Raw genomic sequence first — 12,351 nt, 5'->3', positions numbered from 1 at the left:
CATGATGATATTGTAATGAGAAGTCTGATTTTTCAGGAATCTATTCTTATAAAGTTCAGGGTTTGTTTTTGTTTTTTTAATATCCGATATCAAATCTGAAGATCTGTAAGTCTTAAATTCACATCACTAGATAAAGCAACACTCTAGATCAGCAACACTCGTTATTTCTAAGAAAGCCAATTGTAAATATTGAATGAATACGTTCTAGCCACTGGAACATCTAATCAAATTTGCTTTGCTCCTAGCAGAAAGAAAGTTGGCACTTTCTCTGCACATGTATGATTTTGCGGGGTCATGAATCACAAATATAATACAACCTTTTTCAAAAAAGTATTCGAATGGATTCATTTTTGCAACAGAATTCATTGCCAGTTTGCTGATAACATTGTACTCTTAACAGTCAAGTGAGATTACTCAAATATTTAATTTCCCAAAAGTAACCAACAGAGTGATGAAGCAAGAGTGAGTGTCTTATTTGTTTTTACTTTGAAAGCACACCTACTGGGATCTGTTTGGAATTCAAAATAATTCTAATATTGCTCACAATCTTATCTTTAGTATTCCTGAACCTGTTACCCTTAGTTGACCTAGGGTTTTCTGTGGATGCTTGATTTAAATAAAAATTGCATCTTCATCATTTGTGTAGTGGGAAAGAGAGTGGTTGTCCATTTAGGAGAGAATAATTTTAGATGTTTGTATCCATGAAATAAGTGTTCATTGTAAATTATGCATTTGTCAATAGCTTTGTCTCACATTCCTCAAGGAGAATTTTCCCCTCCAACATAGCCTTTCCCTCCCAATTACAAGCTCCCATGCCCTCCTACTGCCTTCATAGCACTTTTTCCTACCTGAACCATCTTGTCCATTTGTTTACATGTTCATGGTCTACCTCCCTCGACAACACCCCCTCACACACCCTATAATGTAAACTCCATCAGGGAAGGCACCCTGTGTTTCATGTTTCTAACAGAGAACCCCAGTGCCCAAAACTTATCAGATATTTAATAAATGGTTATTGAGTGAACAAATGAAAGTATCAAAAGTTCATAATACACAAAGAATTTTGTTTAGACCAAATGCCAATACTATAGCATAGTACATTTTTTTAAAAGGAGATAACCAATAATAATGAGGGAGATTAAAGATGGCAAATTGGGCACCTGGATGGCTCTGTGGTTGAGCATCTGCCTTTGGCCCAGGGTCCTAGAATCAAGTCCCACATCAGGATCCCTGCAGGGAGCCTGCTTTTCCCTCTGCCTATGTCTCTGCCTCTCTCTCTCTGTATCTCTCATGAATTAATAAATAAAAGCTTTCAAAAAATAAAGATGGCAAATTACATGAAACCCAAAAAGTACATACTGTTTTTCTTAGGATAATGTGCAAGGTATGATAACTGTCCTTTTTTAAGATTTTATTTATTTATTCATGAGAAACACAGAGAGCGAGAGAGGCAGAGACACAGGCAGAGGGAGAAGCAGGTTCCATGCAGGGAGCCCGATGTGGGACTCGATCCTGGGACTCCAGGATCATGTCCTGGGTCGAAGGCTGGCGCTAAGCCACTGAGCCACCCAGGGATCCCCTGATAACTGTCTTTAATGTCAACTCATTTTTTCAAAATTATACAAGAGCTAAGCACTTAGAGTTCTCTCAGTGACCTAAAAGGGATTAATTCATGTTTCTGGGAGGGGATTAAATGCTAGGGGGAAAAAACTGCATTATTTAGTGGAGGCTGAAATCCTCCCTTAAGAATATCCCTATTCTAGGTATCTGGAGCTGGGTAAACATTCATTTTGCCCTATTTGTCAGTTCTTTGTTATAAATATATATTTGTATATAAATATATGTTTATAAATTATGTATACATATATATGTATATATAATCTTTCCAGTCACCTTCCTATTTATTTTCCCTATATCTCTTTACATTAATCTCATTTTTTCAGGTGAGGAAAGTGAGGTTCAGAGAAGAGAAAAGCAACACAAAGACTAACTTTGACAAATGAGACCTCTGAGTAGTGTTGAAGATTTAAAACCAAGAATACATATAGAATCTGTGGCAGAGAGTGCTCATTGCCACCTGCTGTTCAATCTCCCTTTGTTCCATCAGTAAGAGAACCTAATTTTTCTTAAAGAATTTATTTATTTATCTGACAGAGAGAGAGAGAGTACAAACAGGGTAGGGGCAGAAGGAGAGAAGCAGGTGCCCCACTGAGCAGGGGACCCTCCCCCGACTTGGGGCTCTATCCCAGAACCCTGAAATCATGACCTGAGCCAAAGGCAGATGCTTAACCATTGATTGAGCCACCCAGGTGCCCCAGAACCTGATTTTATATAAGGTAGCCCGGTACCCAGCTAAAAGACTACATTTTCAAGTACTTCTTTACAACTAGGAATGGCTCATATAATGAAATTCTGGCCAATGAAATATATTATATTTGACTTCCAGGAAAGTTATTTAAAGGGAAATATGACTCACCAAGACATGTGCCTTTTCCCCCTTCTGCCTCTTCTCCTTCCCACAGTCTAGAAGAGATGTCATAGTTGGAGCTCCTGCCATCCTACTGGACCATGAATTAATACCTTGACAATGGAAGCCATGAGCTAGAATAGTGGATCAAAGAGACAAAAGGAATCTGGATTCCTGATAACAGTGGAGCTGCCTCACAAGTACTTGACTACCAATCCCATATTTATATTACATGAACAATAAATCAATTGTTACTTTGTTTAAGCCACCTTTATACTGAGTTTTCTGTTAGATGCCAACAAACCTAAATCTAAATATACACGTATCTAATTCAAAGTGTTATTAGATGTCCTGGGTTTCCACATACCTTCCCACTTACCCAGCGGAAGCTTCTGTAGAGCTTCCCGTTAGTGTTGGACTAGCATAGGTGACTTGGAGCAGTCTGGCAGCCCATGTATACCTCTCCTGAGGGCATTTCCTGCAAGTCCTCCTTCCCTGGCAATGCTGGGCGTTTTTTTCTGGTATGTATCCCTTCACATTGCTAGAGGTTTTTCTTGTCTTACAAGTCCAAATATTTTCCACATTCCAAAGGATACTAGCATCCTTTTTTCAGTGATCTTCTCACTGTATTTCATGCATAGGTTTAGTAAACCAATAATTATCTCTGACCATCTTCAATTCTATCCTCACAGCCTCCTTTAGGTCCAATATTTACAACACTATTGATTTGGCACCTTGGCTTAAACAGGCAATTCCTGCACTCACCTAGAGGAGGAGTCACAGACACAAACCTTCTCGGTAAGACTTACAGGTAGTAACATCCATATTCTGAAACCAGTTTTGACTTTTGACTTGTAATAACTCGCTCTAAGTGTCTCAAAAGTGGTGATTCTCAAACTTGAGGATGCATCGGAATCATCTAGAAGGCTTGTTAAAACACAGATTTCTGGCCCAACCCCCAGTTTCCCATTAGGTAGACATGAAGTGGGACCCACTTGTTACTATAGCTGTTGGCTGCTGCTGGAGCTGCTAATTCAAGAACCATGCCTTAACAACCACTGTTCTAAATTATGGCAAGCACCGTGAGTCCTTCGGGCACAAGCAGCCTACCTGCCAGATGTAGCCCACCAAGAGCTCAGGATGAGAAACGAGATAAGTGCTTTTGTGTTGCTACTTAGCACACAAGCTTTCACATGAACATTCCATCTCAATGAAAGGCTGTGTCAGTTTTCTCCTTGATATTCTTTCAACAACAGTAAAATCCAAGTGGTAAGAATATATCTTTATTTTTCCATGTGACTCAATAAAACCACCTTCGTTTCATTTTCATACATTTTAATTTTTGTTTGGTTGATTGATGTGGGAAAAAAAAAGGTAGGTCTTCACTGCTCCAAGTGAGCCTGACTTCCAGGAAGACCACCAGGAGTAAAGTCTCACCTCCTGGCTCCTTGAAACCTGGATTTGTGACCTTTGAACAATGCACTTTAATTTTTTCACGTTTTGGGGGTGTGTCAAATATAGAATACAGGATTAAAGTACATAAATGCTTGGATTCTAATTGTCAGGCTGAAAAAAGCCCTCCTAGGGGCGCTTGGGTGGCTCAGTTGGTTAAGCATCCAACTCCTGATTTTAGCTCAAGTCATGATCTCAGTCTCATGAGATTGAGCCACATGTTGGGCTCAGCACTCAGCAGGGAGTCTTCTCTCTCTCTCTCTCCCTCTGTTCCTTCCCCAACTGCCACCTCACATGCATATGCTCACTCTCTCTAAAATAATAAAATAAAAATTAAAAATAAAAGAAAGACACCCTCCTTCACTTACAGTTATGATGGCATGTGGGTGATGAGTGGAAATAGCCAAGTAGGTAATTTTTCATGTTCCCAAATTCCAGATATCTCAAGTAATTTCCCCCACAATGCCATACATATTAGCTAATGTGCTTAAAGGAAAAAAAAGACTTGTAAGGTAAAACCATTTTTGCTATTTGATATACTTTGTACTATCTATATACCATCTCTTCTCTTTGATGCTTTCAACTGGCTTGGAATTCCCCATTGGTTTCCCAAAGGACAGCTTTATCTGGAAACATATATAAATATTGAAAATTAGGCTCATATAGTCAATAATATTGTAATAACTTTGTGTGGCGATAGATGGTAACTAGGCTTACAGTGGGGATCACTTCATTATATATAAAAAATACTGAATCAAGGATCCCTCGGCGGCTCAGCGGTTTAGTGTCTGCCTTCGGCCCAGGGTGCAATCCTGGAGACCCAGGATCGAGTCCCACATCAGGCTCCCTGCATGGAGCCTGCTTCTCCCTCTGCCTATGTCTCTGCCTCTCCTTCTCTGTGTCTGTCATGAATAAATAAATAAAATCTTTAAAAAAAAAATACTGAATCACTACGAGGTACACTTGAAACTAGTAGGATATTATATGTCTGATATACTTCAAATAGATAGAAGGAGAGGAAGAAAGGAAGAAGTAAGGAAGGAAAGAAAGAAAGAAATTATAAGAAAATAAAGTAGGCTCCAGGGTGACAGCCCTCAGGTGCAGCATGGGGGCTTCTGACTGGCTCAACAGTGCATCTGGGGTGAGGGTCAGCACAATATTATTTCTGCATATCTGGACTGTTCTCTTGTCTCCTAAGCACTTCCACAACAGCCCTGTGAGGGAGGCAGGGCTCACATTACACATGAGAACACCAAGGCTCTCAGATGACTTGCCCAAAGTCACTACTGAGTACATCTCGTCAAGGCCCTTTACAAAAAGGTTTTTGTTTTTTTGTTTTAAGATTTTATTTATTTATTCATGAGAGACACAGAGAGAGAAGCAGAGACATAGACAGAAAGAGAGTCAGGTTCCCCACAGGGAGCCTGATGTGAGACTCGATCCCAGAACCCCACGATCACGCCCTGAGCCAAAGGCAGATGCTCAACCACTGAGCCACCCAGACATCCCATCTAAAAGGCATTTTTAAGAGATATAACCATCACCTGGAGGCCATTTCTGGACAGATTAGAAAAGACTTAAATACCCCAAATCTGCCCCAGTACCACAAATATATCCCAGAAATTTGTTAGCTCCTCTACACCTATCTGCCACCCCACTGGCTGTTAGTTTTGGCATTAGCAGGCAACTCCAGGCCTTGGAGGACATAGACCCTTGAGAGACTCAAAATGTGTTTTGATGGTGCTATTCATGCACAAGGGATCAATAAAAATCAGAGTTGTCAAACTATGAAGTATGTCAAAGTAAGTCCAAAAGAGTGCCTCCTGTAGCTAACAAGTCTTGACCCAAAAAACCTGTCCAAAGGCACCAAAGAGACCCAAAGAAAGTAGATTCTGAAGACAGTTGGGGGTCTCACAGCTGAGAGAGAATTTACTAACTTACTCTGTGACTTTCTTGTTTTTTATGATATTAGCCAGAGGACGTTCTGTGCAGTTAGGTTGATTCAAAGAATCTGAGGACAGAGTGCGGGGTAATCAGCACAGCTGGAAGCAGAGAAGAGATACCCAGGAAAGGGAAGAGGTAGAGGGGAAAGCTCGAACTTCTTGGGGCATATACTCTTGCCCAGATCTCTGACTAACCCCCAAGCCATGTATATGGGAGGCCCACTGGAAGCAGCCCAGCTAGGTTTAAAAGAACCGAAATAAAATTTCAGCAGCCCCTCATCAAAGGGGAAAGAGTGTTTATGTTTCCGTTCAACCAAGTTAACCGATTAAAAGAGACTGACCATGGAGATCACTTCATAATGTATATAAATGTTGAATCACTATGTTGTACACCTGAAACAAGTATAATACTGCGATCAACTATACTTCATTAAATAATAATAATAATTCAATCCTCTGAAGATGATCTAAAAGAATCCAATTCAAACTCTGGCCTACTTGATTCCAAAAACTATCTTCCTGGCTGCTGCACTTTCTCTCCTTACACTCTGCTTAAGGGATCTCTTTTCAAGCATTGTAGGTGACAAATGGCAAAATTAGCACATCCTCCTTAAGAAGTTTGGCCACAAGGGTTAAGAGTTTAAAATTTTGCATAACTTTGGATTCAATAATTCTTCTCCAGGATCTTACCTTTTAGAAACAAGCAGGTAAGAGTGCAAAGATATATGAAAGAAAGATATATGGAAAAAAATTGTAATCGTAACACTGTTTTTAAATTTTAAAATTGCTTATTAACTATCAGATTGCCAAAGATCAAAAAGTTTTATAAAATGCCATGTTGAAAACGGTTATTATTGATAATGGGACTCTCATGTTACAACTCTGATAATGTGGCAATAACCTACAAAAACTACAAAATCTCAACAACCCCACATCTGGGAATTTATCTTACAGATACACTCACATATACCTAAAACTACCTATGTACTAGGTTACTCACTGCAACAATATTTGCAATAATGTAAGTTTGACATCTAACTACCCATCAACAGGAGATTACCTAAATAATTCGTGATACTTCCAAATAATGAAGTGTTATTGAGCCTTAAAAAATAAAATACATAAGAATAAGGAAGTACTGTAAGTACTGACACAAAATCACCTCCAAGATATATTATTCAGTGAAGTTAGAGAGGCACTAAACGGTGGTAATTGTTCCCCAATATTCTTTCACTCTTCTTCCAAAATTTTTAGCCAGATATTTAGTCATCTGGAATCCATTGTTTTTCCCAGTGTCCCTTGAGCTGGGCATAGCCATGTGCTTGAGGTCTCCTCAATGAGTTATAAATAAGACAATTACTTCCCAGCTTTCAGGATCCTTCCATAGGCACAGTGTTCTGTAGTCCTGCCCCTTTCTCTTCATCGGACACATCCTTCATTGGATGCACTCCATCCTGCTGCCTGGAACATGACTGTCTCACACCAGTTCATAAATGTGCTGGAAAGAACCTGAATCCTTCTTGGAGCTTAAGCAAGTACCAGCTCTAGACCACGTTCTCTTGGAATTTTACACAAGGGAGAAATAAGCTTACATCTTGTTTAAATCCTAGCTACTGTGGTTTGGATATTACGTGAAGCTGACTCTAATCCTAACTCCGCTGCAGGTATAAACATGCAAGGCTTCTGTCAGATATGGCTAAACTGCCCTCCAGAAAGGCTGTGCCAAGTTGTACTGCACTGAGTACTAGACGAACAGGTAGAGGGCTCTCTTTGCTGCACTGTGCTACCTCTCAAATACCACCTCCCAAATGCCAGGTGCCAGCTGTCTTCTGGATCCAGAGACAGATAGAAAGGACCCACAAACGTGACCTCAATGCCAGAACAGTACCACAGTATGAAGGGACTTCAAAGGTCCAGGCTTTCCTTACTGACACTGGTTTCACCTAACCCTTTCTCTTCCACTTTCTGCAGATGCCAGAGCTCTTCGTCTCTTCCCTTCTTTTGTTGTTGTTGTTGTTCTTTTTTTTTTAAGATTTTTATTTATTTATTTATTCATGACAGATACAGAGGGAGAGAGAGGCAGAGACATAGGCAGAGGGAGGAGCAGGGTCCCTGAGGAGAGCCCAATGAGGGACTCGATCCCAGGACCGTCAAAGGCAGAGGCTCAACCACTCAGCCACCCAGGTGCCCTGCTGTTGTTCTATTCTGAGTCTCCTGTGTCACCTGACATGGTCCCATTTCCCAGTGGGAAACTAAGAATTTGGATGTCTGCCCCTCAAATAGAGCAGGAAAGAGCAGCAATCCCACCCTCTGCCTGCTTCCTGTCCACTGAGTGGAGGGTAGCACGGGCTAGGAGGGTGGGGCTCCCCATCCAGTCCTGACCCCGAACATCAAACTAGCAGGAAACGACAAGCAAGAAGCAATTTATTTCTTTCTCCAACTGCCCCTTCTTTCTGGTTATGTTATTTTCTGCTCCTGGGTGGAATTGGGCAGGTGCCATAGCTTATTGCGTCACTCAGAGATATTCTAGAGTCCAACCGAATAATCATAATACTCCAAATGTCATTCAGTTTAAAACTTCCTTCCACCCTGTTTCAAGCTTTTGCAGCAGAGAAAGAGTAAACAGCCTGTTTTTTCTTCTCTGCCTTATGCTTCCTCCTGACTTCTGTCACTAGCTATAGTTTTGGGACCCTCATAGGACAGCTGTTGGAGGGTGCACACTGGTAAGTCCTGGAAAGCTAATGCACAGGGTAGTGAATATAAACCACCTTATACTGCAGTCCTCAAATTTGCTAAGAGATTAGAACCTAATTATTCCAACCACTAAAAAAAATGATAATTATATAACGTGAATAAGGCACTAATTATCAACTGCTACAATGGCAATCATATTATAATGCATACATGTATCAAACTAATATGTTGTACACCTTCAATGTATATGATATTATACTTTAAATTCATTTCCATTAAAAATAAAAATAAGCAAAAATTTAAAATTGGGGTGGGGGGAACCCTCCAGGGTTGGAATAACAGAAATAAAGAGCATAAAAGCTTTTACTTGGGCAGCCCAGGTGGCTCAGCGGTTTAGCACCGCCTTCAGCCCAGGGCATGATCCTGGAGCCCCGGGATCAAGTCCCATGTCGGGCTCCCTACATGGAGCCTGCTTCTCCCTTTGCCTGTGTCTCTGTCTCTGTGTGTGTGTGTGTCTCTCATGAATAAATAAATAAAATCTTTTAAAAAATTTTTTAAAAAAGCTCTTACTTGACTAGTGCTGGTGCACTCTTTGTGTGGTAGATTGCAAACGTCGATCCTTCCTCTCACAGAGGGCCTTTGCAGATTCTTTAGAAACTTCTGTGTGAAAAAAGAAAAGAAAAGAAAAGAAACTTCTGTGTGTATGGGTTTTAGTTTTCCCCATCCCCAGTGCTTCCTACAGAAGATGCTTCTTTTGGGGATGGAGCGGGTAAGGAGGCAGGATCCTTCACCTCTCCAGGTGATCTTGGAAAATGTCCAAGGGTCCCAATAATGACAACCTACAATCAGTCCATTGTGAAGGCCTTATCTAATGGTATCTGAGAAATACACACTTGTCCCTAATGTCAGAAGACCTCCAGCTTGCCCTTCCTTCCTGTTCTGTCCTCAGCCAGCCTTCTCCTAGAGCTCCCCCAGCATCGGCAGAGAACAATGCCTATGCTCCCAAGCTCCCGTGATGCCTGCCACATTTTCTGAGTGGTCCTAACTGAAAACTGCTTTGCTAGAGTAGAAGAGAAGGAACCGTCCCCAGCTGCCTCTTCTCTTCTACAAGAGTTGGGCAGAGGGAGAACTTGCTTCCTTTGTGTGTGCCCCAGAGTTGGTCTAGTCTCTGCCTTGCCTGTAAGTGTGCCTTTGGTACACATTGTTTTATAGGCCTTTGGGGCTTCCCAAGCCTAAAGGCAACAAGTTTCACATTCAGCGTCCTTTAGATACATATTACTTATATATGCAGACAATAATCTGGAAGGATACAGAAGAAACAGGTAACATTGTTTACCTCCGGGGGCTCCTGGCTGGCTCAGTTGGGTTAAGCATCTGTCTTTGGCTCAGGTCATGATCCTGGCTGGGTCCTGAGATAGAGCCCAACTCAGGCTCCCTGCACAACGTGGAGTCTGCTTCTCCCTCTGCGCTTTGTCCTTACCCTACTCTCCCTTTGTCCTTACCTGTGCTCTCTCTCCCTCAAATAAATAAATAAAGTCCTAAACCAACAACACTATTTGCCTCTGGGCAGAGAAACTGTTAGGTTCACAGGGGCAGACCAAAGAATTTTCAGAATATGCTACAGAGATACCCTGCCAAAATGTCTCCATTGCTTTTCTCGTAGACTATCTCTTAGTTTTAAATAACCAAACTTATTAGAACAGACCTATTTCTCAATACATTAACCAAATTTATCAGAACACACCTATTTCTCTGATAAGTTCGGTTATCAGGAAAAGTCTTGAGTTATATTCCGAATACAACGGGTAGACTATCAGTATCTCATTTAGAGGCTTTTGTAAAGTCCACTGAGTGTCAACAACAGGGTCCTTCCTCAAAGATGTTGCTGATGCAGAGACATTACCTGTTAAGCAATTATTGTTCACAGCTATACTGTTTAGTGAGATGGAGCCCTTTCCAGGCTAACAAAATTGTTTAACTGTGTTTTGATGACATTTTAAGAAACTTAGGACAGTTGGGGTCGATATTTAATGCATTATAATTTTTCTCACTTAATGTATTTACTAGAGTATTGTCCCTTAATACTGCCAAAGTAGGGGCACCTGGGTGGCTCAGTGGTTGAACATCTGCCTTTGGCTCAGGGCGTGATCCCAGGGTCCTGCAATCCGGTCCTGCAATCCAGTCCCGCATTAGGCTCCCCACAGGGAGCCTGCTTCTCCCTCTGCCTGTGTCTCTGGCTCTCTCTGTGTCTCTCATGAATAAATAAATACAATCTTAAAAAATATATATGCCAAAGTAGGATTAAGCTCTCTGTATCTTTTATTTGACTAATTTGGCTTATTTTATTTGACTTTACTCAACTTATTTGAGTAATGATATGTCCCTAGACTTGAGTAATTGAGTAATGACTTGAGTAATTGAGTAATTGAGACATTGAGTAATGATATGTCTCCCAGACTCTGAAAACTTAGATGTTGGCTTGTAAGTGTTTGATAAGTTCTGTTCAGAAAAAAAAGTTTTCCCCAAAGGCTAAAGTTTTACTGCCCTATAGTACCTTAAGCAGTTTTTGCATTCCAGTTACCAACCTTATTTTATATTCTTTCTTTCAATGGCTATAGGAACATACATTTTTCTTATGTTCCTCTGAACCAGTGTTACTCTCCTACTGGTTCCCTTTTTAATGAATTAGATTAATTTTCTTAGCATATGCTCTCCAATGTTTATACAAGTCATGTTTTTAACTTTCTGAAAATTCTAAAATTATAATTTACAAGCTGAGTGAAGAAATTATATAATCACAATCATATCATTACATTTATATAAAATGATGTATGCATATGAATATGTAAAAAGAAATATTTGAAATAATTTTATAGAAATAGTAACATTCATGGTTTTCTTTGAATGGTAGGATTCAGAGTTTTTTACTTTCTTTTTCATACATTCCTCTATTGTTTACATTATTTTACAATGAACTTGTATGACCTAAAATTAGAAAAAATCGTAATACAACTCATCCTCATTATTCATGGTAGTTGTGTTCTATAAAGTTGACAAACAACACATTAGCAAATACTAAACCATTGCTCCTTGGAGAAATATGGGGGTAGTTTGCTGCAAGCTCTGGCCACACATTTTTGCCAACTGATGAATATATAACCTTGTTTTATGTGTGTTTTCTGTCCAAAGACATGTATTTATTTGATATACATTGTTTACTAATTGTATTGATTCATGATCAATAGCACTATAACTTATGCTCAGACAAAGCTTATCCACACATGTTTTTTCTCTGGAAGGTACATCACAGTCTTCTTGCACTTAGGAACTAAGCAGCACTTCAGCACTACGGTTTGGGGACCATTTTAAGCAGTAAATTCAGCAACAATAAGTACAATACAATAAAACATGGCACTAAATGGACTACAAAAAGGATACGGTTTACAGCAGGAGAATGAAACAGGAGGCAGAGCATTGCCTTGTTTGACATCTCCTGGGAACGTGAGCATTGGATGACTCAAATGTTCCACTGCTTTGCACGTCATGATTTAGAACATATAACAATTCTAAAATTCTAATTTTAGAATGTCAGAAAGTTAAAAACCTGACTCTGATACAAACATATCATGAACACATGCTCAAAATCTACTAGTTCGTTAATAAGGGAAGCAACAGAATAGTACTGCTGATTCAAAAGAGCATAGGAGAGACTTTAAAAGCACCATGAGTGTTGATTTAAGGGTTAGAAATAAATTTTAGTGAGTAGGTCAATCAAAATAGCAAGCCCATAAATAA

The sequence above is a fragment of the Nyctereutes procyonoides genome, unplaced genomic scaffold (genome assembly GCF_905146905.1).
Source record: "Nyctereutes procyonoides isolate TBG_1078 unplaced genomic scaffold, NYPRO_anot_genome, whole genome shotgun sequence".
Classification (NCBI taxonomy): Eukaryota; Metazoa; Chordata; class Mammalia; order Carnivora; family Canidae; genus Nyctereutes; species Nyctereutes procyonoides.
Note: the sequence above shows the minus strand (reverse complement) of the source record.